The sequence below is a fragment of the Hemitrygon akajei genome, chromosome 21, assembly GCF_048418815.1.
Source record: "Hemitrygon akajei chromosome 21, sHemAka1.3, whole genome shotgun sequence".
NCBI lineage: Eukaryota > Metazoa > Chordata > Chondrichthyes > Myliobatiformes > Dasyatidae > Hemitrygon > Hemitrygon akajei.
Window position 1 is genome coordinate 36,082,943 of NC_133144.1, and position 22,899 is coordinate 36,105,841.

Genomic DNA, 22,899 nt, shown 5'->3' on the forward strand with positions numbered 1-22,899 from the left:
ATGTTCTCCTCATTTTTAAAGAGAATTCCCTTTATTCTGCGGCTGTGTCCTTGGATCCTAGACTCTCTTACTAAGGAAAGTATCTTCTTGGTAGACACTCTACTCAGACCTTTAAGTATCCAGCAGGTTTCAAAGAGATACCACCCTGTTCTTAAGAATGCCAAGGCCATCAAACATTCCTCCAATGCCAACACCATGATAGGTAAGACACAAGACTGCAGAAGCTGGAACCTGGAGGAACTCAGTAGGTCAAGCAGCATCTGCCTACTCATTACAGAGCCTCCCAGATCTAAATCTTCAGCTGAGAACCTGATTGTGGTGAACTACATATACCTGTCTGACTGCTCCTGTGGCTCCTCCCACAGATCCTGCTGACTGCTCCTGTGGCTCCTCCCACAGACCCTGCTGACTGCTCCTGTGGCTCCTCCCACAGACCCCTGCTGACTGCTCCTGTGGCTCCTCCCACAGACCCCCCTGCTGACTGCTCCTGTGGCTCCTCCCACAGACCCCTGTATAAAGGCGACTGTGGGCTGCTGCTCTCCCTCATTTTCCCCAGGATGTAGTGTTGTTTATTCTGCCAGTCAATAAAAGCCGATATCTCGCTTCCTAAGTCTCAGCGTGAGTTATTGATGGTGCATCACTGATAAAGAAGATTGCTGCTATCCAATTCATGCTGCCAATGGCCCTCGAGGGAAAGGGACTTCACCTTCCTGTGAATGTTTCTGGATGTAGCATCTGCACAATAAATGTGCACTGAACCCTTAACAGAATGTTAATCAACATGGCATGAATGCCCTTCCTAAGAATCCCTGAAAGTGGAGACACGGGTATACGTGCTGATGAAGAAGACATCTGGCATGCTTGCATTGATCTGGGCATTTGAGCACTGGAGTTGGGACACCCTGTTACAACTGCACAAGACATTAATGAGACCACACACACATAATGTGCAATTCTGGAAAAGATGTCATAAGCTGGGAAGTGTACAGCAAAGATTCACAAGGATTTTATCAGGACTGGAGAGCTTAAGTTATGAAGGGTTTATCCAGGGAGAGGAATCTAAAAATAGCATGTTAAAGTTGAAAGGGAGAGATAGGAAAAAGTTAAAGGCATAATGGCAAATGGGACCAGCTCAGGTAGTCAACCTGGTTGAATTGTAACAGTTAAGTCCAAGGGCCTATTCCCATGCTTTATAGTCCAACAACCATTAATCAGCCTCACTTGGGCCAAAGGCAAATAATGTTGAATCACTTTGCCTTTAAATTTTGAAATATTAGATGTTAAGTTTTGAACATTTATCGTTTTCATTCTGCCTTTTCTAAATTGAAAGATTAATCTAGATTTTTTCTCTTTCCGCCACACAGAAAACTTGCAGACCAAGTCAAGTCACTTTTATTGTCATTTCAACCATAACTGCTGGTACAATACACAGTAAAATGAGACAACGTTTTTCAGGACCATGGTATTACATGACACAGGACAAAAACTAGACTGAACTACGTAAAAAACAACACAGAAAATAGCTAGACTACAGACCTATCCAGGACTGCATAGAGTGCACAAAACAGTGCAGGTATTACAATAAATAATAAACAAGACAATAGGGCAGTAAGGTGTCAGTCCAGGCTCTGGGTATTGAGCAGTCTGATAGCTTGGGGGAAGAAACTGTTACATAGTCTGGTTGTGAGAGCCCGAATGCTTTGGTGCCTTTTCCCAGGTGGCAGGAGGGAGAAGAGTTTGTATGAGGGGTGTGTGTGGTCTTTCATAATGCTGTTTGCTTTGCGGATGCAGCGTGTAGTGTAAATGTCTGTAATGGTGGGAAGAGAGACCCTGATGATCTACTTAGCTGACCTCACTATCCACTGCAGGGTCTTGCAATCCGAGATGGTGCAATTTCCAAACCAGGCAGTGATGCAGCTGCTCAGGATGCTCTCAATACACCCCCTGTAGAATGTGATGAGGATGGGGGGTGGGAGATGGACTTTCCTCAGCCTTTGCAGAAAGTAGAGACACTGCTGGGCTTTCTTTGCTATGGAGCTGGTGTTGAGGGACCAGGTAAGATCCTGCGCCAGATGAACACCAAGAAATTTGGTGCTCTTAACGATCTCTACCGAGGAGCCGTCAATGTTCAGCGGGGTGTGGTCGCTTCGTGCCCTCCTGAAGTCAACAACCATCTCTTTTGTTTTGTTCACATTAAGAGACAGGTTGTTGGCTCTGCACCAGTCCGTTAACCACTGCACCTCTTCTCTGTAAGCTGACTCATCGTTCTTGCTGATGAGACCCACCACGGTCATGTCATTGGCAAACTTGATGATGTGGTTCGAGCTGTGTGTTGCAATACAGTCATGGGTCAGCAGAGTGAACAGCAGTGGACTGAGTACACAACCCTGGGGAGCCCCCGTGCTCAGTATGATGGTGTTGGAGATGCTGCTCCTGATCCAGACTGACTGAGCTCTCCCAGTCAGGAAGTCTAGGATCCATTTGCAGAGGGAGGTGTTTGGGCCCAGTAGGCTCAGCTTTCTAATCAGTTTCTGAGGGATGATTGTGTTGAATGCCAACCTGAAGTCTATGAACAGCATTCGAACGTACATGTCTTTTTTGTCCAGGTGGGTTAGGGCCAGGTGGAGGGTGATGGCAATGGTGTCGTCTGTTGAGCGGTTGGGACGGTACACAAATGGCAGGGGTCCAGTAAGGGGGCAGCAGGGTCTTGATATGCCTCATGACAAGCCTCTTGATGGATGTGAGTGCAATGGGATGGTAGTCATTGAGGCAGGACACTGAAGACTCCTTCAGCACGGGGACGAAGGTGGCGGCCGTGAAGCACGTTGGAATGGTGGCGCTGCACAGGGAGATGTTGAAGATGTCAGTGAGAACATCTGCCAGCTGGTCTGCACATCCTCTGAGCACGCTACCACGAATGTTGTCTCGTTCAGCAGCCTTCCGTGGGTTGACCCTGCACAGGGTTCTTCTTACATCGGCCACGGTGAGACACAGCACCTGGTCATTTGTAGGAGGGGTGGACTTCCTCGCTGCCACGTCATTTTCCGCCTCAAAACTAGTGTAGAAGTTATTCAGCACATCTGGGAGGGAGGCATCACCTGCACAGTCAGGTGATGTTGTCCTGTAATTGGTGATGTCCTGGATGCCTTCCACATGCGCCACGTGTCACCGCTGTCCTGGAAGTGGCTGTGGATTCGTTGGGCATGTGCACGCTTTGCCCCTCTGATGGCTCGGGACAGTTTGGCCCTTGCTGTTGTTAGGGCTGTCTTGTCGCCTGCTCTGAAGGCCGAGTCACGGGTTCTCAGCAGCGCATGCACCTCCGCGGTCATCCATGGCTTCTGGTTGGCACGTATAGTGATGGTCTTGAACAGAGTAAGATCATCAATGCACTTGCTGATGTAGCTGGTCACTGATGCTGTGTACTCCTCTAAGTTGGTAGAGTCGCCATCGGTTGCAGCCTCCCTGAACATGTGCCAGTCAGTGTGCTCAAAGCGGTCTTGAAGAGCAGAGATGGCTCCTGCTGGCCAGGTTTTCACCTGCTTCTGAACTGGTCTGGAGCGCCTGACAAGCGGTCTGTATGCTGGGATAGCATAACAGAGATGTGGTCTGAGTAACCGAGGTGGGGGCGGGACTCTGCCCGGTACGCATCGATGTTGAAGAGGATCCCTGTCCTCTTCACCGATCCCTGTGATCACACAAATCTCCTCAGGATGTTTTGATTTATTTCCACTTCCCAAACAGGTGCAGGAAACGGGATAATTAGCCATTTTAAACATAGAGGGAGTTGGATAAATTTGGACACTTGACTTCACCATCTATCTCATTATGGCCTTGCACCTTATTGTCTATCTGCACTGCACTTCTCTGTAGCTGTTACACCTTAATCTGCATTCTGTTATTGTTCTACCTCAATGCACTGTATAATGAATAGATCTGCATGAACAGTATGCAAGACAATGTTTAAACTGTACTTGATCTTGGGTTCTGTCTGTGTGGAGTTTGCTCATTCTCCCTGTGATCGTGTGGGTGCTCTGGTTTCCTCCCACATCAGAAAGATGTGTGGGTTCGTTAGTTCGATCACAAACAAGAGAAAATCTGCAAATGCTAGAAATCCAAGCACACACACACAAATTGCTAGAGGAACTCAGCAGGTCAGGCAGTATCTGTGGAAAAGAGTACCTGCTGAAGGGTCTCGACCCGATACGTCGACTGTTCCATAGATGCTGCCCGGCCTGCTGAGCTCTTCCAGCATTTTGTGTGCGTTTGGTTGGTTGTTAACTGGCCTCTGTAAATTGCTCTTAGTGTGAGAACATAAGAACATAAAAATAGGAGCAGGAGTAGGTCATCTGGCCCGTCGAGCCTGCTCCGATATTCAGCTGATCTAACCATGGACTCATTTCCGCCTACCTGCCTTTTCCCTATAACCCTTAATTCCCTTAATATGCAAAAATATATCCAACCTTGTCTTAACTATATTTACTGAGGTAGCCTCCACTGCTTCATTGGGCAGAGAATTCCACAGATTCACCACTCTCTGGGAAAAGCAGTTCCTCCTCATCACCGTCCTAAATTTACACCCCTGAATCTTGAGGCTATGTCCCCTAGCTCTAGTCTCACCTACCAGTGGAATCAACTTTCTTGTCTCTTGCTTATCCATCCCTTTCATAATTCTATGTTTCTATAAGATCTGCTCTCATCCTTCTGAATTCCTGCAAGTACAGTCCCAGGCGACTCAATCTCTCCTCATAGTCTAACCCCCTCATCTCTGGAATCAACCTGGTGAAGCTCCTCTGCACTGCCTCCAAAGCCAGTATATCCTTCCTCAAGTAAGGAGACCAGAAATGCACGCAGTACTCCAGGTGCGGCCTCACCAGTGCCCTGTACAGTTGCAGCATAACCCCCCTGCTCTTAAATTCAATCCCTCTAGCAATGAAGGCCAACATTCCATTTGCCTTCTTGATAGCCTGCTGCACCTGCAAGCCAGCATTTTGTGATTCATGCACAAGCACTCCCAAGTCCTTCTGTACAGCAGCATGCTGCAATTTTTACCATTTAAATAATAATCTGATCTTCCACTTTTCATTTCAAAGTGGATGACCTCGCATTTACCAACATTGTACTCCATCTACCAGACCCTTACCCACTCACTTAACCCATCTATATCTCTCTGCACACTCTCTGTATCCTCTGCATAATTTACTTTTGCAATCAATTTATTGTCATCAGCAAACTTAGATACACTACACTCAGTCCCCTCTTCCAGATCATTAATGTATATCGTGAACAGTTGCTGGCCCAGCACTGACCCCTGTGGCACACCACTCACCACTGATTGCCAACCAAAGAAACACCCATGTATCCAAACTCTCTGCTTTCTATTGATTAACCAATTCTCTATCCATGCTAATACATCACCCCCAACTCTATGCATCCTTATCTTATGGATGTCTTTTATGTGGCATCTTATCGAATGCCTTCTAGAAATCCAAGAAAATAACATCTATAGAAACATAGAAAACCTACAGCACAATACCAGCCCTTCAGCCCACAAAGTATCTGTTCCCCTCTATCCACTCCGCTCATTACATCCTCAAAGAGCTCCAGTAAGCTGTCAAACAGGACCTGCCTTTGGTGAATCCATGCTGTGTCTGCCTGATGGATCCATATCTATCCAGGTTCTTCTTTAACGGATAGCTTCGAGCATTTTCCCAACTACAAATGTTAAACTAACTGGCCTATAGTTACCTGCCTTTTGCCTGCATCCTTTCTTGATCAAAACATGACATTTGCCTTCTTCCAGTCTGCCGGGACCTTCCCAGAGTCCAGAGAATTTTGGTAAATTATCACCAAAGCCTCAACTATAACCTCTGTCATTTCTCTCAGTGCCCCGGTATGCATTCCATCAGGATCAGGGGACTTGTCTATCTTTAGGCCCACAAGTTTGCTCAGCACTACTTCCTTAGTGATAGCTATTGTATCTGGGTCCTCACCTCCCATTGCATCCATATCATCTCTCTTCAGCATGTTAGGCATGTGCTCCACCGTGAAAACCAACACAAAGTAGTCAATCAAAGCCTCGGCCATTTCCTCATTACCCAACATGAATTCCCCCTCTCCTCCAAGGGACCTACTTTCACTTTGGCCACACTTTTTCACTTTATATAATTATAAAAACTTTTACTATCTGTTTTTATATTTTGTGCTGGTTTATTTTCATTATCTAGCTTCCCTTTCTTTATTGCTCACAGTGGATCTTCGTTACTTCTTAAAGTTTTCCCAATCTTCCAGTTTCCCACCACTCTTGGTGACTTTGTACACACAAGCTCTTAGTTTGGTGACTTCCATTATTTCCTTAGTTATCCACGGCTGGCTCTCTCCACCTTACTGTCCTTGCTCTTAACTGGAATATACTTTTGCTGAGCACCATGAAAAATCTCTTTGAAAATCTTCCACTGTTCTTCAAATGTCCCACCATATAGCCTGCGTTCTCGGTCTGCCCTATCCAACTCCTCCCTCATCCCATTGTTGTTCCCTTGTTTAGGCATAATACACTGGTTTTAGATCGAATATTGCACCCTCCATTTGTATGAGAAACTCAGTCATACTGTGAGCACTCTTTCCAAGAGGATTCCTAACTACAAGATTGCTAATTTTATGTCTCATTACACAGAGCCAGATCCAAGATAACATGTCCCCTTGTAGGTTCAATGACATACTGTTCAAGAAAGTTATCACATATGCACTATATATATGCAGACTGCTTCGCCCAACCTGATTTGCCCAGTCAATGTGCAAGTTAAAGTCCCCCACAATAACTGCTATTCCATTCTGCCTCAGATATCTCTGTTTATTGCCTGTGCCACTGTAATGTTATTATTCGGTGGCCAATAGACAACTCCCACCACTGGTGATTTTTCCCTTTACTATTCCTAATCCCTACCCAGATGGATTCAACATTCTGCTTCTTAGACCTTATATCATCTCTCAATGTCGCCCTGATCTCATCCTTAATTGAGAGCGCTACCCCACCTCCCTTCCTTCCTGCCTATCCTTCCGTATTACCTGATATCCTTGAATATTTAATTCCCAATCCTCCCCACCCTACAACCACATTTCTGTAATGGCCACTAAATCATACCCCCTTATACTGATTAGTGCCACAAGTTCACTGACCTTGTTACAAATACCATGGGCATTCAGATAAAGTGCCCTTACACTTATTGTGACTTTAAAATCTAGTAATCTTTGCCTCTTATGCAGTTGACTTTTCTGCACTCCACCCTTACTTCTTTCTTTTTTTAACTTTTGCTTTTACTTTATCTTTATCCACACTTTTCATTTTACTTTATCCATACTTCTCCAATCTGTTGAACCCACCCACCCCCACTCCCTTCTGCTGTCCAGTTTAAAGCCCTATCCACAACCCTAGTTATGTGATTCGCCAGGATCCAGGCCCCATTGTGGTTCAGGTGGAGCCTATCCTGGCGGAACAGCTCCCTCCTTCCCCTTTCAGCTTCCCGTGAATTCAAATCCACTTCTCTCACACTAATCCTTGAGGGTGAGTGGAAGAATCTGGGGGGAGTTGATGAGAATCTGAGTCGAATAAAAAAGTTGTGATTAATATGGGAATAGTGTAAATAAATGACTGATGTTCAGCAGGGTAAGTCAAAGTGCTTGTTTCAGTTTTGTATTTTTCTATCACTCTATACATGTGCCAGCATTTCTGTTATCTGCATGTGATCAAAATCCTGTGTTGTGTAACTGTTAGAGGGGATCTGCAGAACACAGATGAGCTGTGAATTGCTGTTACTTAAAATGGCCTTTCTGCCCCTTCAGTTAAGTTACTGATGTGCAATTTAGAAACATTCACGAAAAACAAAAGAAAAACAAGAGGAACTGAGCAATTATTTATGAGATCAGAGATCTACAGGAAATCTTGGACAGGAAGAGGTGGGTGGAATTTGTCTGAAAAGCCAAGGGTGGAACTACTAATTGATGTTTTCTGGGGTGGAGCTACAAAGTCACCTGGGACTGAGTCAGTTTTGACCTTCAGCGGTAATGAAATCAATTTTTAATAAACTCTTGATCTTTAACACAGAGTGCAGGTCCAAGATCTGACATCACAGATAGGATAGGACCATTGTGGGCAGAATGGTGAGGTTTGGGGCAGTCGCTGATTAATACCCACACTGAGAAAGGGTATCTCTAACTCAGACTGTGAGGCAGAAGTCTGTGCACAGCTCATTTTGATTCTGGATTATGCTAAGTAATTTCAGAACCAAGTGTTTGCAGTTGCATATAAATACATTAACCAAGAAGATGCAAGAGGCCATAGATTCTGGGATTGGAACAAAAAAAAACAACCTGCTGGAGGAACTTGGTGGGTCAGGCAGTATCTGTGAAAGTGAAGGAATAGTAGACACCTTGGGTCCAGACTTCTGCATGGCAGAGGTACAACCAATGAGGGTAGGGTCCCTCCTGAGTGAGACTGGCCCCTTATAGAGGAGGTGAGTTTTATTTGGGAAAGGGCACTCTGTCAATGTTTCAGGCTGAGATCCTGATGAAGGGTCTTGGCCCGAAACACTGACTGTTTATTTCCCTTCACAGATTCTGTCTGACCAGCTGAGCTCCTCCAGTATTATGTGTGTTGTTCACACTTTCCAGAACCTGGAGAATCTCTTGTGTCTCTATTGCTCTATCTATGCTATGTGGTTCCACTAGAAGATGAAAGTTCAAAGTAAGTTTTTTATCGAAGTACGTATATGTCACCAGATACTACCTTGAGATTCATTTTCTTGTGGGCATTCACAGCAGGACAAAGAAATATAATATCATCAGTGAAAATCTCCACACCAAGACTGACAAACTGTGCAAATACAATTGTAAATAAATAAATGTAATAAGTAATACTGAGGTTATGAAACAATGAAACGTGATCGTAGAGTCCTTGAAAGTAAGTCCATAGGTTGTGGAATCAGTTCAGATATTCACACTGATTCAGCGGCCTGATGTCAAAGGGTAATAACTGTTCCTGAACCTTGTGGTGTGGGACCCAAGGCTCTTGTACCACCTTCCCGGTGGCAGCAGTGAGAAGAGAACATGGCCTGGGTGGTGGAGGTCCTTGAGGATGGATTCTGATTTTTTTGTGGCAGCACTCCTTGTCGATGTGGGGAGGGCTTTGCATGTGGTGGACTGGGCTTTGTTCACCACTTTTTATAGTTTTTTCCATTCTTGGGCATTGGTGTTTTCATACCTGGCCATTGTGCAATCAGTCAGTATACTCTCCACTCTACACCTAAAGAAGTTTGTCAGAGTTCTAGATGGCACGCTGAATCTGTGAACATTTCTAAGAAAACAGAAGTACCTTCCTTCTACTGACACTTATGTGCTGCTCCCAGGACAGATCCTTGGATATGATAATGCCAAGGATTTTAAAGATTCTGATCTTCTCCACCTCCAATCCCTTGATGGCGAGAGGCTCAAAGATCTCCAGTTTCTTCCTCCTTTCGGCTGAGGTATGAAAATTCTCGTCATAAGGCTTGGTGAAGAGAGTTAAGTACAGGAGAGGTTGCCGGTGTCATGGGCCGGTCCGTGAAGTCCACGTTCCGGTTCACAGTGCGGTCCGTGTACTCTGGACTTCGGGTCTTCCAGCTGTCCCTTGCTTCAGTTGGGCTTAATCATAGGCACCTGATTCTCATCTTGAGGCTGGGAATATAAGTGGCCCTGGGGTCGAGTGTGGGTGCTGGTTTGTCTTGTCAGTATCCCCTTGGAGCAACCTGCTGGTGGAAGGCTAGAGCAGCCATTTGTGATCTGTAGGCCGGGTTGGAGGACCACCACTTTATGGAGCCTTGTTGTCTCTCGTCGGAGCAGTCATCGGGGTTTGGATTCGGCCATTTCTGTGGCCAGCTGAGTGCCCGTCTGCCACTCCGAGCTAGATATGGATTCGGCCGTTTCTGTGGCCAGCTGAGTGGCCATCTGTCACTCCGAGCTAGATATGGATTCGGCCGTTTCCGGGGCCAGCTGAGTGGCCGTCTGCCACTCCGAGCTAGATATGGATTCGGCCGTTTCTGTGGCCAGCTGAGTGCCTGTCTGCCACTCCGAGCTAGATATGGATTCGGCCGTTTCCGTGGCCAGCTGAGTGGCCGTCTGTCACTCCGAGCTAGATATGGATTCGGCCGTTTCCGGGGCCAGCTGAGTGGCCGTCTGTCACTCCGAGCTAGATATGGATTCGGCCGTTTCCGTGGCCAGCTGAGTGGCCGTCTGTCACACCGAGCTAGATATGGATTCGGCCGTTTCCGGGGCCCCAAGACTTGGAGCCACCCTGGACTGAGCTCACTTCCTGTCCTGGCCTCCGGTGGGGGTGGGGGAGAGAGTCAGGCCTTTTTTGCCATTACCCTGTGGTAGGGTCTGTCCCTTCCTGTCCTTTCCTCTGTGGGGTAAGCCAGTCCGCTTTTGCCGTTACCCTGAGGCAGGACTGTTCCCTTCCCTTCCCCTCTCCATCTGAATCCCTGACAGTTCCTCGGCAGTTTTCCTCAGCAGTCATCCCAGCCCTGCATCCTAGGAATGGTCCCGGCCCTGTGCTCTAAGAAGGAGTCCTGGCACAATACTCAAGGGCCTAACCAAGCTGAGTTTCGAAGAACCCAAGCCTGCATCCAGGCCTGTATCCATGTCATGTCATCACCTAGTTCCAGGGTCCGAGCCCGAGTCAAGACCCAGGTTCTGGGTCCTTGTCCAGTCTCTGGCTCAGAGTCCAAGCCCAGGTTCCTAGTACCCAGTTCCTTGTCCTGGTCCTGCTTTCCTAGCCAAAGCCCTAGTCCCATCTCTCTAGTCCAGTCCAGTTCCCAGTACTTCAGTGTCTGTGTCTTGCATTTGGATCCGTTCCCAACATCCCCCTTATGACAGTCGGATTGTATGGCTGGCATGTTAACCATACATGTGCTTGTCTTTTTGTCAGCTTCAATAAGGATCAGACCAAGCCTGTGTCATCATTAGGTTGATGGAGACAAAGGACATGAGTAATTGTTCACAAAATCGGTGGCTTTGTGGATGTCTATGGTGGGAGAGGGCGTGACTAATTTGTCTAAGGGAAGTAATAATAAACAATGCCTGAGCAACCACTGAGTGGATTTAAAAGGTCCTCTGGGTGATGTGGCTGGCATTTTTACCAAAGAACCAGCACCGAAGAAATCAAATGGACTCTGATAAAATACATATATGGTCATTGATTGAGTTGGCTTTGTCAAAGAATTAAAGGATGAAGATAAGTGTATGGGCTAGCTGAGTTCACACACAGGTTTAAGGAGTACATGGGATGACAGGATGAAGACAACATCATCTGTGTCTGAGGAATCACAGAAACTAATTGTTGTAGGCCACCCATTAACTGTTACTGTTAGGAATAGAATTTTACATACTCAACCCACCATTCAATATGATCATAACCACAATACCACTTTGCCACGTCTCCTGTTGACCTTTCATCCAACTGATCATCATTAATCTCCCCACCATTGCTCTGAAAACTCAACTCTCCTGCTGCCAACTGTTCTTTGGCGAAGAATTCCGAAGATCCACAGCCCTTTGAGAGGAGAAACTATACTTCATTTCACTCTTTCTTGAATCGGTGACCCTTTATTTCTGAACAATCAATCCTAGTTGTAGATTCTCCCACAAGAGGAAACATTTTTGCCACAACCACTCTGTTAAGACCTCTTTGGATGTTGTATGTTTCAATCAAGTGTTGTATTATTTTTCTAAATTTTTGTGGAGACATGCTCATACTGTCCAACTGTTTTTCATAAGAAAACATGCCCATTTTAAGTATCAGTCTTCTCCTCAATTGTGTTTGCATACTTACTTAAGTGTTGGCGCGTGGCCTAGTGGACAAGGCATCAGACTAGTAAACTGAAGGTCACTGGTTCGAGCCTCAGCTGAGGCAGCTTGTTTGTGTCCTTGAGCAAGGCACTTAACAACACATTGCTCTGCGACGTCACCGGTGCCAAGCTGTATGGGTCCTAGTGCCCTTCCCTTGGACAACATCGGTGGCGTGGAGAGAGGAAGGCTTGCAGCTTGGGCAACTGCTGGTCTCCCATACAACCCTGCCCAGGCCTGCGCCCTGGAAACTCCAGGCGCAGATCCATGGTCTCTCGAGACCAACGGATGCCACCACCACTTACTTAAATAGTGAAGCCTTCCCTTCCTACTTTTCCTCACAATAATTTATAATGCTCAGCTTTATTACTCATTCTCTGCATATCAACGTTTTGCAAACTGTGCACCAACAGATCGCCCTGCATCACAGAACTCTGCAAGCTCCCATTTAGAAAAGGAGCTTTCCTCTATTTTTTCCCAGTTCAATTTGGACAGAGTCTGCATCCCCTGTAATGGAAATGAAAAATTCTACACCTCTTATACAGCAGAATACAATAAATAATGAATTCTGAGATATGAACTGATACTGAACGAATGCAAGGCTGAAACAGCAGAGATAGAGGATGAAGAGAAGCCCTTGGGAGAAGCATCAAGCAAAAGGAGAACAAAGAAATACAATGAAAAACCACACGCAAAGACTGACAAACATCCCACGTGCAAAAGACAACATAAAATCACAGAATGTGGGAACCATGCGCCAGTCTCAATTAACTTGACAAGATCAAACAGGAAGTACCTGGGCTTCTAACAATTAGTAAGTACAGCTGCTGGAGTAATCCAGAAGCCCAAAACTCTACAGTAAGCCACAGAGGTCACAGCAGTACCTCTCGACCTAAGTTAGCACCTGATCACCTGGGGAGCTACAGACGGGGCTGGAAAAAAGAGACAGACCTGATGCTCTCGAGACAGGATTGGAAAAACCTGGGACAGACCCGGAAAAAAACAGGGACAGGCTTGATGTTCTTGAGAGGGCATAATAATAGAGTAAAAATTGGTGGGAAGTTAGAGAATTGCGAAGCATTTAAAACAGAAGTCGCAATATGACTTGGATGGTGCAGGGGCAGGAATGGTTACTTCGAGTGCCAGGCTTTAGAAGTTTCAGAAAGGACAGGGAGGGAGGCAAAAGAGGTGGGGGCGTGGCACTGCTCATCAGAGATCGTGTTACAACTTCAGAAAAGGAGGGCCTCATGGACGGGTTGTCAACGGAGTCTCTGTGGGTGGAAGTTAGGAATAGGAAGGGTGTTAATAACTCTACTGGGTGTTTTTTTACAGACCACCCAGTAGTAACAGGGACATCGAGGAGCAGATAGGGAGACAGATTGTGGAAAGGAGTAATAATAACAGGGTTGTTGTGGTGGGAGATTCTAATTTCCCAAATATTGACTGGCATTTCCCTAGAGTGAGGGGTTTAGATGGGGTGGAGTTTGTTAGGTGTGTTCAGGAAGGTTTCTTGATACAATATGTAGATAAGCTTACAAGAGGAGAGGCTGTACTTGATCTGGTTTTGGGAAATGAACCTGGTCAGGTGTCAGATCTCTCAGTGGGAGAGCATTTTGCAGATAGTGATCACAATTCTATCTCCTTTACCATAGCATTGGAGAGGGAGAGGAACAGACAAGTTAGGGAAATGTTTAATTGGGGTAAGGGGAAATATGAGGCTATCAGGCAGGAACATGTAAGCATAAATTGGAAACAGATGTTCTCAGCAAAACGTACGGAAGAAATGTGACAAAAGTTCAGGGGATATTTGCGTGGGGTTCTGCATAGATATGTTCCAATGAGACAGGGGAAGGATGGTAGCGTAAAGGAACCGTGGTATACAAAGTCTGTTGTAAATCTAGTCAAGAAGAAGAGCTTACAAAAGATTCAAAAAACTAGATAATGATCTAGAAGATTGTAAGGCTAGCAGGACGGAGCTTAAGAATGAAATTAGGAGAGCCAGAAGGGGCCATGAGAAGGCCTTGGTGAACAGGATTAAGCAAAACCCAAGTGAAGAGCAAGAGGATAAGACGTGAGAGAATAGGACCAATCAAGTGTGACAGTGGAAAAGTGTGTATGGAACCAGAGGAGATGGCAGAGGTACTTAAAGAATACTTTGCTTGAGCATTCACTATGGAAAAGGATCTTGGCGATTGTAGGGATAGCTTGAGCATGTAGATGTTAAGGAAGAGGATGTGCTGGAGCTTTTGAAAGCATCAAGTTGGATAAATCACCGGGACCAGACGGGATGTACCCCAGGCTACTGTTGGAAGGAAGGGAGGAGATTACTGAGTCTCTGGTGATGATCTTTGCATCATCAAAGAGGATGGGAGAGGTTCTGGAGGATTGGAGGGTTGCAGATGTTGTTCCATTATTAAAGAAAGGGAGTAGGGATAGCCAAGGAAATTATAGACCAGTAAGTCTTACTTCAGTGGTTGGTAAGTTGATAGAGAAGATCCTGAGAGGCAGGATTTATGAACATTTGGAGAGGCATAATATGATTAGGAATAGTCAGCATGGCTTTGCCAAAGGCAGATCGTGCCTTACGAGCCTGACTGAATCTTCTGAGGATGTGACTAAACACACTGATGAAGGTAGAGCAGTAGATGTAGTGTATATGGATTTTAGCAAGGCATTTAATAAGGTACCCCAGGCAAGGCTTATTGAGAAAGTAAGGAGGCATGGGATCCAAGGGGACATTGCTTTGTGCATCCAGAACTGGCTTGCCCACAGAAGCCAAAGAGTGGTTGTAGATGGGTCATATTCTGCATGGAGGCCGGTGACCAGTGGTGTGCCTCAGGGATCTGTTCTGGAACCCTTACTCTTCATGATTTTTATAAATGACCTGAATGAGGAAGTGGAGGGATGGCTTGGTAAATTTCCTGATGACACAAAGGTTGGGGGTGTTGTAGATAGTGTGGAGGGCTGTCAGAGGTTACAGCTGGACATTGATAGGATGCAGAACTGGGCGGAGAAGTGGCAGATGGAGCTCAATCCAAGTAAGTGTGAGGTGGTTCACTTTGGTAGGTCAAATATGATGGCAGAATATAGCATTAATGGCAAGACTCTTGGCAATGTGGAGGATCAGAGGGATCTTGGGGTCTGAGTCCATAGGATACTGAAAGCTGCTACGCAAGCTGACTCTGTGGTTAAGAAGGCATACGGTGCATTGGCCTTCATCAATTGTGGGACTGAGTTTAAGAGCCAAGAGTGCTCAGTTGTGGTCGCCTCACTACAGGAAGGATGAGGAAACCATAGATAGGGTGCAGTGGAGATTTACAAGGATGTTGCCTGGATTGGGGAGCATACCTATGAGAATAGGTTGAGTGAACTTGGCCTTTTCTCCTTGGAGTGACAGAGGATGAGAGGTGACCTGACAGAGGTGTACAAGATAATGAGAAGCATTGATCATGTGGATAGTCAGGGGCTTTTTCCCAGGGCTGTAGGTTTTCTTTGTTTCTAAAAACCAACAGGAGGCAACTAAAAAAAGTCAAAGAGGGAACAGATGAAATATGAAGGTAAGCTAACCAGTAATATTAAAGAGGATACCAAAATATATGAAGTGTAAATGGAAGGCAAGAGTAGATATCAGTCTGCTGGAAAATGATGCAGGAGAGGCAGTATTGGGGGAAAGGAAAATGGTGGATGGACTGAATATGTGATTTTGCATTAGTCTTCATTGTGGAATACACTAGCAGTGGAAGTTCGAGAGTGTCAGGACAGAAGTAAGTGAAAGTTAACATTACCAGGGAGAAGACTCTCAGGAAATTGAAAGGCCTGAAGGTAGAAAAGTTGCCTGGACCAGATGGTGTACACCCCAGGGTTCTGAAATGATTGTGGAGACATTAGTAATGATCTCGCAAGAATCAATTGATTCTGGCATGTTTCTGGATGACTGGAAAATTGCAAATGTCACTCCACTCTTCAAGAAGGCAGAGAGGCAGAAGAAATTAATTATAGGCTAGTTAGCCTGACCTCAGTGGTTGGGAAGATGTTTGAATCAATGACTAAGGATGTGGCTTTGGGGTACCTGGAGGCACATGATAAAATAGGCCATATTCAGCATGGTTTCCTTCAGAGAAAATCTTGCCCGAGAAATCTGTTGGAATTCCTTGAAGAAATAACAAGCAGGATAGACAAAGGAGAATTGGTTGATGCAGTGTATTTGGATTTTCCGAAGCCTTTGACAAGGTGCCACACATAAGGCTGCTTAACAAGTTAAGAGCCCATGCCATTACAGGAAAGATACCAGCATAGACAGAGCATTAGCTGCTCTTTGGAATTCTAATAGTATTAAGAGAGGGGATAAAATGCATAAGGTTTCATTGTATGCAGACGACTTGTTAGTCTACATTTCAGATCCTAAGAAATCTATTCCTTCTATGTTATCCATATTCTCCGAATTTAGTAGTTTTTCTGGATGTAAGTTAAATTTATACAAAAGTGAGTTTCTCCCATTAATAATCATTTGGATCAGTATGAGCAATTACCTTTTAGTATTGCTAAACATCAATTTACTTATCTTGGTATTAAAGTTACTAAGAATTTTAAAGATCTGTTTAAATATAATTTTCTCCCATTGATTGATTATACCCGACAAATACTTTCTAAATGGTCTCCTATGACGCTATCATTAATTGGTCGAATTAATACTATTAAAATGATAGTTCTACCAAAATTCTTATATATATATATTTCAAGCAGTTCCTTCGTTTGTTCCTAAAAGATTTTTTGACATAGACTCTAAAATTTTATCCTATATTTGGAACAATAGAAATCCTAGATTGAGTAAACCTTTATTGCAGAAATTAAAAAAGGACGGTGGTATGGCTTTGCCAAATCTTAGACTGTACTAGTGGGCAATTAAAATTTGATATATTACCTATTGGATTCAGTATTCAGACATATGTGACTGTCCTTTATGGGTGGAATTGGAGAAAAACTCAGTGAAGGGGTATTCCTTGGCTTCTTTACTGGGAGCTCCTCTTTCTCTTCTGCTCTCTAAGTTTGGTAGACAAGACTTTAATCCTGTTATTAAACATACATTAAGAATTTGGTTTCAGTTTTGCAGATTTTTTGAATTAAATAATTTTGTCCTTTCCAGTAAAATATGTCTTAACTATTTTTTAAACCATCAATTTTAGATCAGGCTTTTAAAATCTGGAAAACCAAAGGTATAATAACTTTTTTGGATTTGTTTATAGGGGATTGTTTAATGTCTTTTACTCAGCTAGCGGATAAATTTGATTTATCCAATGTACACTTTTTTAGATATTTACAAATTAGGAGTTTTTACGTACTTTGCTTACAAATTATCCCCCTGCTTATCCATCTAATACAATAGATACCCTCTTCCAGGTTAAACTGCTCCAAAAAGGATTAATAGCTACAATTTATAAATGGTTATTGAATTTATGAATGATATCTAATGATAAAATTAAAGCTGCCTGGGAATTGGAATTTCAGGAGTTACTTTCAGATAATCAATGGAGTAAAATTTTTCAACTGGTAAATACTTCATTTATTTGTGCCCGTCATTCCTTGATACAGTTCAGGGTAGTGCATCGGGCACATATGTCAAAGGATAAATTAGCCCGTAATTTTTCACAGTATTAATCCTATTTGTGATAGATGTAATACTCAGGTGGCCACTTTACCTCACATGTTTTGGTCTTGCATAAAGTTGGAGAATTTTTGGAAAGATGTTTTTAAAACCTTATCTAAAGTGCTGGATCTGGATTTACAACCAAACTTATTTACAGCTATTTTTGGGATTATTCCATCGGAAGCAGGATACACTCCTGCTTCTGCTCAGCGGATGATAGCCTTTTAAAACTTATTGGCTTGGAAAGCCATTTTACTTAAATGGAAGGACCCTAACCCTCCTACCACCTTTTCTTGGCTTTCCTCTATCATGCCCTGTTTAAGTCTAGAGCAAATAAGAAGTTGGACATTGGATACATCCTTTAAATTTGAAGAAATCTGGTGACCTTTTACTCAATATTTTCATATGATCTGATTTTTATACTGATTCTCTTCCAGCTATTTTTTCAGAACCTTGGATTCGATCAGAGAGTCTCTCTTCTCTTGTTTTTTCTCTCAGGATGGACTGCCCAGTCCTTTTTTTCCTGTTTAGAATAGTGGGTTATTTTTTCTCTTTTCTTTTATATAAAATTTTCTAATAGTCCTTCCTTTCTTCATAAATTGATAAGAGGAGAATTATACATTCTATATCAAATTTATACTTTGTAGATCAACACTAAGTGTGATTCTGATATTGTTTATTTTACCTTCTGTATGTACTGCTATTGACATATATACCAGAGATAGTCTCATCCTGTTTGCATACACACTTTTAAAAAAATCAATAAAGATTGATAAAAGACAAAAAAAGAAAGAAAAGAAAGAGCATTAGCTGATTGGCAGGAAGCAAAGAGTGGGAATGAAGGGAGTCTTTACTGGTTGGCTGCCGGTGAATAGTGGTGCGTTATGTCAATGATTTTGATGACAGTACTGATGTCTTTATGGCCAAGTTTATGGACAATATGAAGATAGGTGGAGGGGTAGGTTGTTTTGAGGAAGCAGAGAGGCAACTGAAGGACTTAGACAGGAGTACGGTCATGCACTTTGGTCAAAGAAATAAAAGTGTAGTTTATTTTCTAAATGGAGAACAAAAGCAAAAATCTGAGGTGCAAAGGGTCTTGGGAGTCCTTGTGCAGTATACTTTGAAGATTAATTTGCAGGTTGAGTAGATGGTGAGGAAGGCCAATGTGATGTTAGCACTAATTTCAAGAGGACTGGAATAGAAAAGCAAGGATGTAATGTTGAGGCTTTATAAAGCACTGGTGAGGCCTCATTTGGGACCCTGATCTTAGAAAAGATGTGCTGACATTGGAGAGAGTTCAATGGCGGTTCACAAAAATACTTCTGGGATTGAGAGGTTTATTATATGAGGAGTGTTTGTTGGCTCTGGACCTCTACTCACTGGAGTTCAAAGAATGAGGGGTGACCTCTTTGAAACCTGTGGAACGTTGAAAGGCCTTGATAGAGTGGATGTTGAGAGGATGTTTCCTATGATAGGGAGACTAAGACCAAAGGATACATCTTAGAATAGAAGGATGTCTTTTTAGAACAGAGATGAGGAGGAATTTCTTTAATCAGAGAGTGATGAACCTGTGAAATTTGTTGCCACAGGCAGCTGCGGAAGCCAAGTCACTGGATATATTACAGGCAGAGGTTGATAAATTCTTGATTAGTCAGGGCATTAGGGGATACAGGGAGAGAGCAGGAGATTGGGGCTGTGAATGAAAATGGGACTAATTCTGCTCTTATATCATTTTATGGAGACATGGCTGGAAAATCCAGGATAGGGCGCGTACAGCTCGGAAACATAACATAATATGGGAGACCTTACAAACCTTATTGACCCAGAAACTTCAGAAAAATTCTTGAATGTGGACTGGAGAAGCTTGGAACAAAGCCTTCTGGAACTCTTGAAACAAACCCTTCGGGACATGAACTGAATAAGGAAGGCATCCTTTCCTCCAGCTGACCAATGCCCAAGCCACTGTAGTATTTTTGTTGGGTCAAAAGGCAGTGGAGTCCTTCAAAAGTTCTAAGTAAATTTTATTATCAAAGTATATTTATGCCACCATACACAACTCTGAGATTCATTTTCTTCTGGGCACACTCAATAGATCTATAGAATAGTAACTACAACAGTGTCAGTGAAAAACTACCCAACTAGGGCTGTCAACCAAAGTGCAGAAAACAACAAACTGTGTAGGTGCAAATATAAATAAATAGAAATAAATAATGAGAACATGAGATGAAGAGTCCTTGAAGGTGAGTCCATTGGCTGTGGGAACATTACAATGATGAAGCAAGTGAAATTGAGTGAAGTTATCCCCCCTTGTTCAAAAGCCTGATGGTTGAGGGGTAGTAACTATTCTTGACCTGGTGGTGTGATGCACCATCAATAACTCACTCTGAGACGTAAGAAGCGAGATATCGGCTTTTATTGACTGGAAGAATGAACGATACTACTTCCTGGAGAATGAGGCCGGGCTCAGGCCTCAATCGCCTTTATACAGGGGTCTGTGGGAGGAGCCACAGGAGCAGTCCAGACAGGTATATGTAGTTCACCACATGGTGCGAGTCGTGTAGATGTACTCAATGGTTGAGAGGGCTTCATTCTGGCAGCCCAGTCAGCAGTGGGAGCAGCGCACTGAGAGGAGGTTTCTCGCAGGTCTGTGGCACTCGTTCGAAAAATGAGTTTCATGGACGTTCAGTGTCATCTATCGCCCACTAGCTCTTGCTCCAACACCTTCCCCCAATCCTTTTATATTGACTCTCTCCTCTTTTTCTAATCATGATGAAGGGTCTTGACCTGAAATATCTTCTATCCATTTCCTTCCATAGATGCGTCTCACCCTGCTGTTTCTCCAGCGTTGGTGAATTGGTTCAGATTTCCAGCATCTGTGGTCTTTCTTGTGTCTGACTTAAAACTAACAGCATCCCTTTGTTTTTAAGTTTAAAAGTCTTCCTGAAGATCCACGTGCTTTAAATTGTTCTGCCTGTTTAATCATTGAGAATTCACTTTCTAAATTAGAGTAAGTTTAATGTGACTAAGGGAGAGATTCTGTGCCATTTAATGTGAAGTAAAATTGTGGGATCTCCCATATTTTAAAGAGATGAAGTCTCTTTACAAAGCTTTATGAATGTGAGACCACTGTGAGGCTCCAGCAGCTCTTTGTCTTTGGCAAAATTAAGTTTTATTTCATTTTGGATATTATTTTAAGTTTTACACAGTTGTTTGCAAAGATTCCTAAAGAAAGCATATGCCCTAATTGTAAAATAAAGACTAGAAAATATTCAGCAGATGAGACTGTATCTGTGGGAAAAGAAACAATACATGTTTGAGGTTGAAGGCTGTTAGGTTTTAATTTGCTGAGCATTTCCAGTAATTTCTGAATTTCTTTTAGATTTGCAGCATCAGTAACTTTATTTTTTGATTTTCATGTCTGACTTATTATTCTTTTTGTCTATTTTATGCACTAGCCCTTTTGTTTCCCTTACTTTCCCTATGTTTTAAAAGGTATTCTGTTTTAATTAATGAGTTTCGGTATTGAATTAATTTTTGAAGAAATAAGGTCCTTCCTGACCATCATATTGGTCATATAGAATTTCAGTTAATGCTGCAAATTAAGAGGGAATCTAATTCCCGATACAACATTCCTGCATATTAAAAAATAGAAACAGTTCAATAATTTGGTATTTTGTGGCATTTGAGAGGATTACTTTGATCTTTCTTGACTAATGGGAAATTTGGGCAATGTTTTCACAGTTGTAGTAACTGAAAACATGTGCACAGTGATGAATTAACCACTTGGGCCTTTAAACAGAACCACACTGGATTTAGTTTCTTTTACAAGTTATTGGTGTTAGTGTTTTGATCTTAATAAGCAAAGGAGGTCAAAAATGTAAGAAGTTATTTGCATAAATCAAACAACACAATGGCAGATGGAGTTTCATCCTGATTTAAGAAAAATTATATATTGTGGGAAACTATGGTAATATGGATGGCAAACGTATCTCCCAAGATATCTCTACATTGGTGAGACTAAGTGCAGACGAGGCAACCACTTTATCCAGCTTCAGTGTTCTGTCCTCTACAGACATCTGGAACTCCTATTACTAGCTATTTTAATTCCACCCCCCCCCCCCCCCATTCCCACACGGACGTGTCTTCCCTCGGCCTCTCCACTGCCAGACTGAAGACAAAGGCAAACTAGATGATCAGTAGTCATATGAGTAGTCTCTGATCTGATGGCATGAGCACTGGGTTCTTCAAGTTCAGCTGATCTGCTCCCTCTCTGTCCCTTTCTGCCTCCTTCTGGTCTACCCAGGTCCTCTCGCGCACACCCTTGGCTTATTAACCCATCCCACCATCTCTCAGACATGCAAGAAAATCTGCAGATGCTGGAAATTCAAGCAATACATACAAAATATGGAGGAACTCAGCAGGCCAGGCAGTAGTTGTGGAAAAAAAATACAGTTGACGTTTCGGGCCAGTCCTGCCAAAGGGTCTCAGTTGCTGTCCCTTCCCCCGCCAACTCCATCTGCACATCACCCACAAACTTCTCCCACTGGGTCCCATCTTCCCATTGTTCCTATCAGTCCACCTATCTCCCTACTTTGGTTCATATTTCCCTTCCCTATCCTATCAGATTCCATCATCTCCCAGCCTCCCCTCCCCAACTTAACTCCAGCTGCCTATCAATCGCTCCTCCTCGCCTCAATCCACCAATCGCATGCCTGCTCTTCACCCAACCTCCCCACCTCACCTGGATCCACCAATTGCATGCCTACTCTTGCCCCATCCCTTTCCTTCACCTCTTTATGCCCCTCTGATGAAGGGTTGACTATTTCCCTCCAGAGATGCTATCTGACGCACTGAGCTCCTCCAGCTGTTTGTTATTCTTTGCTCCAGATTTCTGCATCTGCAATCTCGTGTCTCCCAAAGCAAATTACCAGGATAAAGTTACATTAACTCTGATGGAATAATTAAATCATTTGGAAAAAAGTGCATTCTGAAGAGTTTGAATAAGAAATAAAACAGAAATCACTCAGCTGGTCAGGCAGCATCAGTGGAAAGAGAAACAACCAACCACTCAGGTGAAAGGCCTTTTGTCAGAACTGAGAGAGAAAGCCAAGGAACGGAGCTGAAATAAAATGAATTTCTATTTCACTTCCTTACCGGGCTGTTAATGTTTACATTGGGGATTTTGAAATGAAAAATAGACAACTGTGCAACAGTTTGCAATATTTGCTTAAGTATTATTTAAATAAATGAAGCTTAGCCTGATGAACCGTCTCAGCCCAAAATATTCCTTCCATAGATGTTGCCTGAGTTCTTCCAGCATTTTGTGTTGCTCAGGATTTCCAGCATCTGCAGAATCTCTTGTTCTTATGTATAGCTTGGACCTT